The sequence below is a fragment of the Ambystoma mexicanum genome, chromosome 10 (genome assembly GCF_040938575.1).
Source record: "Ambystoma mexicanum isolate Mex_15411 chromosome 10, UKY_AmexF1_1, whole genome shotgun sequence".
NCBI classification, from domain to species: domain Eukaryota; kingdom Metazoa; phylum Chordata; class Amphibia; order Caudata; family Ambystomatidae; genus Ambystoma; species Ambystoma mexicanum.
This window is the reverse complement of record NC_090932.1, coordinates 233,375,192-233,386,492: the sequence shown is the minus strand read 5'-3', so window position 1 is coordinate 233,386,492 and position 11,301 is coordinate 233,375,192. Positions and strand designations below refer to the sequence as shown.

At 44.7% G+C, this 11,301-nt stretch overlaps 1 pseudogene; it reads left to right on the top strand.

The window, feature by feature from the left end:
- The first annotated feature begins 3,202 nt into the window (after window positions 1–3,202).
- On the top strand, window positions 3,203–3,628 carry LOC138492848 (profilin-2 pseudogene; annotated as a pseudogene).
- The last annotated feature ends 7,673 nt before the right edge of the window (window positions 3,629–11,301 follow it).

Here is an 11,301-nt window from a genome sequence, read left to right as displayed (position 1 = left end):
CCCTTTAGTGGTGCAGGATTAAGAAACAGAGCTTTGGGACTTTCTGGTTCACGTCATGGCTCGTATTCCCTTCATTCATCCTTCAGATCTTCCTTGTTTGGCAGATCATGACATTGCTTCTCCCTTTGCTATTTACCTTGAAAATCCCCTCCAGATGACTCTGGACAAAGATATATGCATGTGGCATTTATAGTTGGCTCTCAGCATGTTTCCATCTCTTGACTTTGTCTTGAACTTTGAAAAGCCACTCACTCCTTGCCGGCCTCCCCCCTGTCATCTGATGCAGTTTGTGGATTTCTTTGAGGCTACAGTGGCATGTACCTTGAAACTGCCAATTCAACAGTTTATCAAGACTTGCTTTTTTATAAGGCTTTTTAGGCCCTCAATGAAGTGTATTTGATGGAGGGCTACGCGTACACAAATTATCTATTTCACCAGACCCCAAGAAAGAGGTGCAATGATTGTTACACATGGATTCTTTTTTGCTGCTACCTTTTTTCATGAGTCCCTGAATGTGGTAAATGAGTCGGACGGGAACATTCAGGTATGCGGTACTTGCTGTGGCCCCATGATGAGTGGATGTCTGCGGGGTGCTGCCGAGTGAAGTCTCTACACTTCCTGAAAATTATTGGGGGCATTCATTTCCTGGGATTGAAGAACTAAGTGGCGCATTGGCACCCTTGTTACACCTTTGGTTAAAGCAACTGGAGGTTCAATAGATGTGACTTCTCTTTGTTCAGGATATGCCCTAAGGCGTGGAAGGTACACCTATGGGTCTTCTTCGGGTGACAACCAGTCTCTGAAGCCCACAGAGCGGGATGCCTTCAATCAGGTATTATCAGGCCGTTGCAAGTTTGCCTCTTGCCTCTTCACACTATTCATTTGCCAACCCTCACTAGGGAAGTTGAGCTTGGATCCCCTTTTTCTAATTGCTCTAGATCAGAAGTCTCAGAGCTGGATCCCCTCCCTTGTGTACCTCCTGTTGAACCCCATTGTACTTCTGCCAACTTTAATCGTTGGGAAGTAAGATTCCACCACCGACTCTCATCTTGGCAGGCACATTACTATTTCTCCCTTCGAGACTTCAACTTCAAGTTTGTTATGTTATGTTAGATACATTTCTAAAGCGCGTGTTCACCCGGAGGTATCTTGGCACTGAATGGAGCAGAAGGTGCAGTAGCAAGAGGACCTAGAACAGATAAGTTTCCTATACTGCTGTGCTTGCTCTTCCAAGGGAGAGTTTGGATGTGAAGGCTTTCAACACATCCCTAGAAAAAGAATGAAGACTACTTTATTCCGAATTTTCCAACTATCCAAAACTAACTGATGTTGGTTGCACTGAAGTAAGACTGCCGGACTGCGACCACTCAATGCTGTCAATGTTTGTTCGCCGTCCCTACTTGATTCGCCTTTGAACCGGCTTAGTGGGTGCTCAGGGTTTTGATGGAAGCTGCTATTGCCACCTCTTTTGTGAGGCACACTCAAGTGTGGGCGTGTCAAGGCTTCCATCAGGTGGTAGTTTGCAGGGTATAACAGTTGGGTGGTTTACTTATCAAGTGATTGCATTTTTTAGCCTGATCTCCATTTCCTGCCATTTTAAGACGCATGCTTTACAGGGAAAGAGACCGAGATGATCCCACCCTGCTAATCTGCCATCGTTTCACAATCTTTCTACTGCCTTTTTTGTCGCCAGTATTCTTATTTCCTGAGCTTTTTTGGAGCATCATCCACATTCGATCCTCTTGGGCCGAGTTTCCGTTTTTTCAGAAGGGTATCGCTGTCCTGAAAGAAATGCATAGTCACTCTTCTCATCGGTTTTTACACAGCCAAAAAGATGGAAGACTGAGGCTTTTACTTTGCTGATATTTCTGATGGCAGGAATGGTTATTTCAGCTTGTCCCTGTGATGGTTATGTGCTGGGCAGCAAAAAAGAGAACTCTATAATCTTTGCCTCTGGGTAACCAGTGGAGAACCTGTATTGTTTTATAAACAGGACCTTAGATGGTAGTAGAATCTGAGAACAGATGTGGCCTTTAAGTGCAAACTTGTCATCATCGCCATCTAGTGGAGAGTTTTGAGACAATATGTCCTGGTTCGTAACATTATGCTCTCCAGATGTTTCAGTCTATGACTCCCATGATCCTTCTCTATAAACTATGCTGGCTATAGCTGATGGGAGTTGTATTCCCAAGCCTCTGGAGCGCTACATGTTGCTACAGGAGATGCAGCAGTGCCTGTGCAGTTTCACTGCACACTCTGAACCTGTTGTATTTTATCTCAGTCACTTACTGGAAGAAGCGCGAAAACGTTGCTACAATAGCTGGGCTGGCTGACCATGAAGTGTGCGGCTTGCAACCGTGTAAAGGTTCTCCGTAGAAATAAAACATGGAGAAGAACAGCTGTGGATCACACAGAAAAAAGTGGGGATACTGCTGATTCTACCATGTTCGATCTTGAGAGAGCAGACAAAGCGGCCTAGCCAGATGGACTTCTCTCGTGTTTATTCGTAGTCTCTGAAGAGTGTGGTCTCTATTGATTGGCTTCCATTCTCTACCCACATGTTAATACAATCCGTGTAAAATCAGCATTGATGTAGCAAACATACCAATAGACTTTATTTCAGTCAGAGTATGTAGGTAGAGGTTGATTACAGTTGGGGATAACATGTTGCTTATGTGGCACTCCGGCTAAACACTGTTAGTAGTAGGCTAAATCTTGGACGTGAAATAAGGCGTTCTGTTTGTATGAAAAGTAGGCCTACAGTCTGAAGGTAGTTCAGGGTTTAGCCTGTCCCACAGCCTAGGACAGTCAAGCTAGAATCAGGTCCCCTGGACACCAAAGCAACTGCTGAGGTTTCCCACTGTGCCATCACACAGAGAGTATGATGTCACATCACTGGCTTGGCCAGCTGGGGAGGTGGCCTGCCCACAGACACATGAGGGCTGACTGAATCACCTACGCCCCAATTCCCAGGGATTTGATTCCCCTACCCCTTGGCCAGTCCGTCCTTCCCTCGGATTCAAACTCAAGTCAGCTGGGCACATGAAGGCCATCCAGAGTCAACAGTGAGGGGAGCATGTCAGCTGCTGGGGGCTCATGGTAAAGAAAGACATAATTTTCCTTGGAGGAAGGGGATTCCACCTTATGTTCCCTACCGAGAACTTCCTGCGACGCGAGGCTACAGCACCAACAATTCTGGGAAATGGCTAAGTGGAAGAAGTACATCTCCTCGTTGATGGAGGATGGCCTCTGCCAGGATGCAGCTTTTTTCTGTGCCTGTGACTACAAGCTTCTTGCAGCCCACCCTGGTGGGCTCTTGGAGAACCTGACCTGCTGCGAGATGTGTGAGCTGGTTGGCACCAACAGATGTTGCCTCTTCACTGTGGGACTGACACTTGGTGGGCAGCGGTGCATGGTGATCCGAGATCAGCTCTACCAGCAGGGATTCAACTGCATGGACCTGCGAACCATGCCAGAAAAGAGAGGCGCGGAGACACAGAGCATCGCAATAGCCAAAATCAACCAAGTGTGCCTTATTCTCATTGGCAAGAAGGGTGTTGCTGGTGGCACGCTAAACCTCAAGGCCTTCAAGATGGCATGGCATATTAAGGACAGTGAATTCAAATAAAGCCCTCATGTGCCATTGACCTTTTATTTGTCAGAGACTTTCAGTACATTTCTTTGGGCGTGTTCTATTGCTCACATGCGCTCCTCATGCAGAATCCTCACTACTGCTGGTAAGACATGCACAACCTGTGTGAACAGTACCCTCTCTGAGAAATCCTCTACGCTCATTCAGAGAACCCCTCCCACGCAGAATCCCTCAGACGCCCTATCCTTTGCCATTAGTGGGGTTGGGTTCTTCTGGGAAATTTGTCGCATCAGAATTTCATGTTTGACACTGAGAATTCCCTTCCAAATCAGTATTCCTTAATCCTTCCCCCCTTCCTTGGGATTCCTCCCCCAATCAGAAAACATGAAATCCACAATCAGAATCCACATGGCTTGCACTCCTCCCAGATGGCCTTCTGTCAGAGTTCAGATGGGCTACTCTTGGAATCTGTGCTCGAAACTCAGATGAAATGCGGCCTTTGCTTATAATCCAAATGGCCCCTGCAATTAATGTGCATGGCCCACACTCACAATTAGGCTGCCTCCTCTAAGATTATATGCACCAGTCCTGTATCCACTTGACCCCCTACTTAGAGCCTTTATTCAGAACTTACTTTTGTCCCATTATTGTACATCAAATGGCTCACCCAAAACAGCATGTAGAATGTTACCCAGCCCATACTCAGAACTTACAGGGCTCACACACAGAACCAAATATGCTAATAGTAAAGCTCGTTTTTTTGGTTGTTTTCCAGAAGCTAACATGCCAATATAATCCCTGAAATATGCGAAAAATATATTTTTTGAACACCACCATCTTTCCCCAATACGCAAACTCTGAGTACGGTCACACATTATGCAACACGTATTTTCAAGTGTATTCTTTTTATCTAAGGTGTCAGGATGTTGTTTTTTAAATTAAAAAATATAGGGGTTACCTGCATTGATTCCCTGGTCCTTCAGGTAAATATACATGAAATAGAATACAATATGGACCAGTTGATTTGGGATGACAACAATATTTCCTTACTCTTTTGCTTGTTATCCAAAACAATATTTATTACAAAAGTACAAAATATACACAGTGTTTATCTTATGTTTGCTCTACATGTATCTAACATTTGATAAAATAAATCCCTGGCACACAAAACATTTTTCCCATTCCACATTCATACTCCAACTCGGTTACAGGTCATTTGGTCGAAAATAAATGGTCGACAGGACAAATGGTCGATGCAATTTGGTCGAAAGACAAATGGTCGAATTATTTTTTTTTGTATTTTCACATTTTTATTTTTTTGGGGGGGTCCCCCCCAACCCCCTTTTTTTGCTAAAAAAAACCCTTTTTTTTCCTAAATGAAAACCTGAAAAATATATATATAAATTAAAAAAAAATTCGACCATTTGTCTTTCGACAAAATTGCGTCGACCATTTGTCTGTCGACCATTTGTCTGTCGACCAAATGACTGGACAGCCTCCAACTCACATACACGACACCTATCTTTAGGTTTTTCACAAGGTGACACTTCATTTATCACCACCTAAAAATTACAAACAATTCCTCAAAATATGTCAACCCTTTTTCTAATACAGATGTCAAACTCTATTCACATTACAGACAGTATTCTTGGTTGACACAGGTTTCGGTTGTCTATATTGGGAACTAATAGTTTTGCCCCTTTGTTGCTTCAATATTCATCAGGACGCAAAGCGAGAAACTCATTGTGTCTTGCTTCAAATATATTGGGGTGAGCCATACCATCTCCTAGTTATGCTCTGGAGGGTGTGTAGATGTCATTGAATAGATCCTCTCCAGGATCTCGTGTTTAGATATAATCCTATATCTTGGCATTCGCTATGACCGTGGATTGTGCGGTCCCAAGTCCTAATTGAATTGCTTCTAGGGTCTGTTAAAGTTGTCCTCATACTTCGGCGTGTTCATAAGTTTATACAATTCACGTCTCTGTTTTTTGGGGTCTCCACATAGATCTCAAATTGCTATTTCTTGTGATACTTTCACGATCGTCCTTTCCGCCGTGTTTCCTTATCTATAGTTCTTGCTCAATATGTCACACATTAGTAGTGCCTGGGGGCTCTGCTTCAGGGCAAAGAAAGGCCACAACAGGAAAATATCCCCACGCTGCCTCCAGCGCTTAGTGCGAAAACCGATGCAGCTGCTGGAACCAACAGAGGAATTGTTTGTAATTTTCAGGTGGTGATTTATGAAGTGTCACCTTGTGAAAAATCTAAAGATAGGTGTGGTATATGTGAGTTGGAGTATGAATGTGGAATGGGGAACATGTTTTGTGAGCCAGGGAATTATTTTATCAAATGTTAGGTGCATGTAGAGCAAACATAAGATAAACACTGTGTATTTTGTGTACTTTTGTAATAAATATTGTTTTGGATAACAAACAAGAGAGTAAGGAAATATTGTTGTCATCCCAAATCTACTGGTCCATATTGTATTCTATTTTCTGTTGTTTTTTAAAGCGTTCCCCTAAAGTTGACGAGGGCACCTGTAGGTTCTTCTTTCCTGGATAAGTCCCCGGGGGACCTTTTCTTCACCTCCTCCTTCTCACCATTTTCTTGGTTTTTTCCTCAGAGGTATGGCTACCCACCCTTCCACACCTCGAGCCCTGCTCACTAGGCCGCACCTAGGGATATACTGCCCTGCTGACTAGTCCTCACCTAGGGATATACGGCCCTGCTCACTAGTCCACACCCAGGGATATACCTACTCATTCTTCAGGGCCTCCGTCCCTTCTGTCTCTTCTCAGGGCCTATGCCCTGTTCCTGCTCTGCTTTCTCCCTGGCCAGAGCCTTCGTCTTCACCTCCTCTAGCTCTTGCAATCCATTTTTCCAATCCAGGTCTTATGGCAGACCAGCAATCTCCCTCTCTGCTCCAGCAATCCTCTTCCACCCCACAACTTCCCCATCTCTGTACCACAAAATCCCCTTCCACTCTTGTCATGGGAGCTGTCTCTCAAATGGTGCTTGGACAGACTAGCTTCCGCTGTTTGGGCAGAGGGGTCATATGCCCTCTCTGGGCATGCTTCATGGCAGTGATGCTTTGTAGTACAGAGTTTGTGGGGGAAGTCTTTAAATAGGGGAGGCACCATCCTGGAGCGTGTTTAAGTCAGTGTTTGCTTCTGGCTGGGAAGGAGATGCTGGTTTGTTTCCATATCTCAGGCTCAGGATTGATACCTTCTCTGAATTTCATTTTGGTGTCATCTTTTATCAAACAGCTCCAAGTATTAAACATTACTGCTGTGAGATGGGAGTTGGAATAAAAGTTGTTCCTATTTAAGTGCAATGCTGGCATCCTTTCCCTTGCTTTTAATGGATGCCACAGCTGATGCTGTCTCCACTGTGCTGGCAATTGTGATGGAGACAAGAGTTCTCTCCTCACCGTTGTTCCTGGTAATGTGGGAAGAAAGCAGGGCTCTGGCTTTGTGTCCATTAACTGTATGTGGGAGGACTGGGCTTCTTGCTGCCACTCTGGGTATCATATGCGGGAGGGATGTGTGTACGCCAAGACCGCAGACCAGTGCCAGTTTAAGGAATGTTGGGGACTGGGGCACTGAGTTCTTTGGGGCCCCTCTCTGAACCACAGAAAATACAATATCCAGAATATCTGCCAGTTCCCTTACCCTCTTCAGACTTGCTGGAATCGGAACACTAAACGTGCAGCATTTGGAGGGTAACATTTTCAGTCCATACCAGGGTACTTGCATTCGAGCATAGTTACAGGACACATTTTAGCAAAAGCAGCCACAAGAAAAAGGTGTAGTTCAGATCCACAGTACAGGTATGCAACCGTATGAAAAAGGCTCACATGCCCCAGCATAGAGAAAAGACTCAAATTAGCTGTCTCCCTAAATATAGACAGATTGCATAGATTGTGAATATAAATTAGAAACTATGGTTTTCAAGTGGTTTTGGTATTAGTTAGAAAAGAAACAAATGACTCTGGTGTGCAATATATTAATTGTCACTAATACATACAATGCAACATTGTAGCACATTAAACCATGATTGAGACCTTTTTGAAGAGCATATCCTCACAACTAAATGACTCTTAGGGACTGCCAATCTTCAAACGTGTATGGACTGGACATTTTGACAGGTTAGACAAAATGAGATTAACTGAATTGCCCAGGATCGCACATGTTGGTTAAGAGGTGAAGCTGAGCTTTGAGCCTAATTTGCAAATTCTGCACTTGACCACATTGTTTCCCAGTTCTTATCATAGAGAAATGTGCAATTATATGTGAATTTTACTTTCATTAAACAAAATAATACTTTGTTGTTTTAAGAGCTGTCTTGGAAAGTACACAAATCACAAAATAACCCAATATGACAACATTTAAAACCAAAATGTTATAGAAGCATTTTATGCAAAAGGACAATCATTCTAGCTTCATTTTCAATATCACCAAGACAAGAATACAAGTGCCACAATATTAACTGATGCAAGTTTTAAAATGCAAAAGGACAATCATCCTAGCTTCATTTTCAATATCACCAAGACAAGAATACAAGTGCCACAATATTAACTGATGCAAGTTTTAAAGATTCAATGTGGGATTTTTTAATTGAGCACTGTTATGTAGAAGTACCTTGGAAATTGTAGAAGAAAGCAGACTGTTTTTTTTTCTCCAAATGAGCAGATCTAAAAATATGCTTGCCAGAGGCCTGTGACATTTGGTCATTTCTCTTCTGTCTATAACCCCTTCCACTCAAATATCCAACATGAAAAGAAAGATCCGACAATAGGCTAAACAGCGCCACCCGTAAGTGAGAAGGCAAACATTTTCATGGGGGAGAGCACAGTACTATACAGTGACATAAGAAGATTTGTCCAGGATCACCATCTTCCACTGGCAAAACCGGGACATGAGCCTCAGCACACACCAAGTATTTCTATCACAAATGGATATGTACAAGCATGTTTAGCCACCTCAGACATGGGAAATGATGACTCAGCCTTGCTGGAATTTGGAACTGTGATCTGGCATATGAACACAAATCTCTGTAACAAGTGCTTAACAAACTGAGATACTTTCTGAGCCTTCATGGCACTCAAAGGTATTAATATGCATTTCAACTTTCTGTATGACACATGATCTAAGTATTCTGCACAGAAGGGTGAGAATACTACAGGAGTTGTGCTATCGTGAATGGAGGAACTGTCAACAACAAAAGCATTATAGGATTTCTTGATCCGAGCAAAGGTTACTGGTCAGCAACAGCAGGTTTGGCAACTCAGCAGCGCACCATCAAACATGATAGAATAAGTTACTTACCAACTGGTAACATCCTTTCGACTGGATGTTCCTCCAGCGTATTCCACATCTTTGACATGTAATGTCCACAGCTGTGCTGCTTCAGAAACTTTTCGGTCGAGGGTGTCCTGCATCGAGTCGATGTCCCTCGAAGGCCTCTGTTGAGGGCGACGTCACTGGATTTTATAAATAGGACTCACAGCGGCTATAGCCTCAGTTTATGTTTTTTCCTCCATAACGTGTGACCTGCTTGTACACAATGCCTGCTTGACTGCACATAGCCTTGAGGGAACGCAAGCTGCAATAGCATAGGAAATTCTCCAAAGGGGCAGCCTGGGAGGGCGATGTGGAATACGTTGGAGGAACATCCAGTCAAAAGAACATTACCAGTTGGTAAGTAACTTGTTCTTCGAATGGATTGTGTCCTCCAACGTATTCCACATCTTTGACAGACTCCCAAAGCAGTACCAGAGAATGGAGGAGGGAGAAGAATTTAGAATACCCAATCAGATGGCAGAATAAAGTACTGCTTTACCAAAGGCCATATCCTGACCATGGAGCTTATCCAGGGAGTAATGTTTGACAAAGGTGTGGATAGAAGCCCACGTCGCTGCATCACAAATATTCCTAATAGGAACCCCCCCCCACCCGCTGCAGGGCCGTGGAAGGAGCCACGCCCCTAGTAGAGTGAGCGCGTAACCCCTCAGGAGGGTCCTTGCCCACCAATCTGTAACATTCAGTAATGGTGAGGATAATCCACCTGGACAGGTCTGTTTGGTAACAGCCTGGTCCAATCGGTGTCCAGTGTACCCCACAAAGAGTTGGTCGTTCTCTCTGACCCTGGACATCCTAGAGATATAAAAGCTCAAAGCTCTCTTAGGGTCCAACCTATGAAGTCTCTGCTCTTCCTTACCAGGATGAGCGGGCGAGGATAGAAAGCAGAAAGTATCACTTTCTGGCTCAGATGAAACTCAGATACTACCTCAGGTAGAAAGGATGGACATACCCTCAGTACAACCCTATCCTTGTGGAACACAGTAAAGGGTGGCTTAGATAAAAGTGCCTGCAATTCACTCACTCTGCGAGCAGATGTAATTGCAACCAAGAAAACCATCTTGAAAGACAACAGTCACAAAGGGCAAGAGCACAGAGGTTCAAACGGAGCATCCATCAGGAATTTCAAGACCAAATTCAGATCCCAAACCGGCACCTGATACGGGGACGGCGGGAATACATTTGTGAGCCCTCTTAGAAAATGGGAAATCAAAGGAATCTTAAAATAAGAATACTCTTCAGACGAGCGCTTGAAAATAGACAGCGCCGCCAGGTAACCTTTAATGGTACCCACTTGTAAACCCCTGTGGCCCAAAGAAAGCAGGAAAGAAAGAACCATTGGAATGGAACACTGAAAAGGATCGACATTGTGTCCTCTGCACCAGTCGCAAAACTTACGCCAACAGCAACGGTACAGAGATTTGATTGCTGGCCGCCTAGCCGAAAGCAACAACTCCATCACGTCATCCGGGAGGTCCCAATCCTTATATCTCAACCTTTCAGAAACCCAGCGTGAAGGTTGAGAGTCTTGACCCCTGGATGGAGAACCCCAACCCCCCGTGCACGAGAGAAAATCCTCTCGGTGGGGAAGATGGGGTTGAAGGCAGATGGACAATTCTAGAAGGTTCAGGTACCACGCTCTCCTGGCCCAATCCGGAGCAATGAGGGATCCAAACCTATGCAACCTCCTTAGAACCTGAGGAATGACTGAGACTGGAGGAAACGCATACAGAAGTGGGAATGACTAATCCATGACAAATGCATCTCCTAAAGCTCCTCTCGGAGGAAATTCCCTTGAGCAGAATCTCTTGCACTTTCGGTTGGCACTGGTCGTGAAGAGATCCATTGGCGGCGCCTCTCGTCCTACCAAAAGAGGAGTAGTAACGAAAGGAACCTCCCCTCCACTGCTGTCCCCTAGGACGAAAAGGCAAAGTTTGACGCACAGCTGTGCTCAAAGATTTAGCAGCAGCTTTTGAGGTCTGCAACCTCTCAAGGCAGCCTTGCTGCCAAACAAATGAGAGCCATCAAAGGGCATGTTCAGAAGACAGGCCTGTACATCCGGAACAAAACAGATTTCCGCAACCACGCACACCTGCGCATAACGGTGCTCGCAGCCATGGACCGGCTAACACAGTCTGCCGTGTCCAACCCAGACTGAAGGGATCCACACATGGCATCCTTGCCATCTTGCACAAGAGCAAGGAACAGATCCCTTTCTTCCCCCTCGGGAATATGCTCAGCTGCTAGAGAGACACAATTCCAGAGTGTGTGAAAATCTTGCCAAGGCACAAGTGTAGTTGGCTGACTTCAGTGCCATACTCCCTGCAGAAAACACCTTGCTTGCCC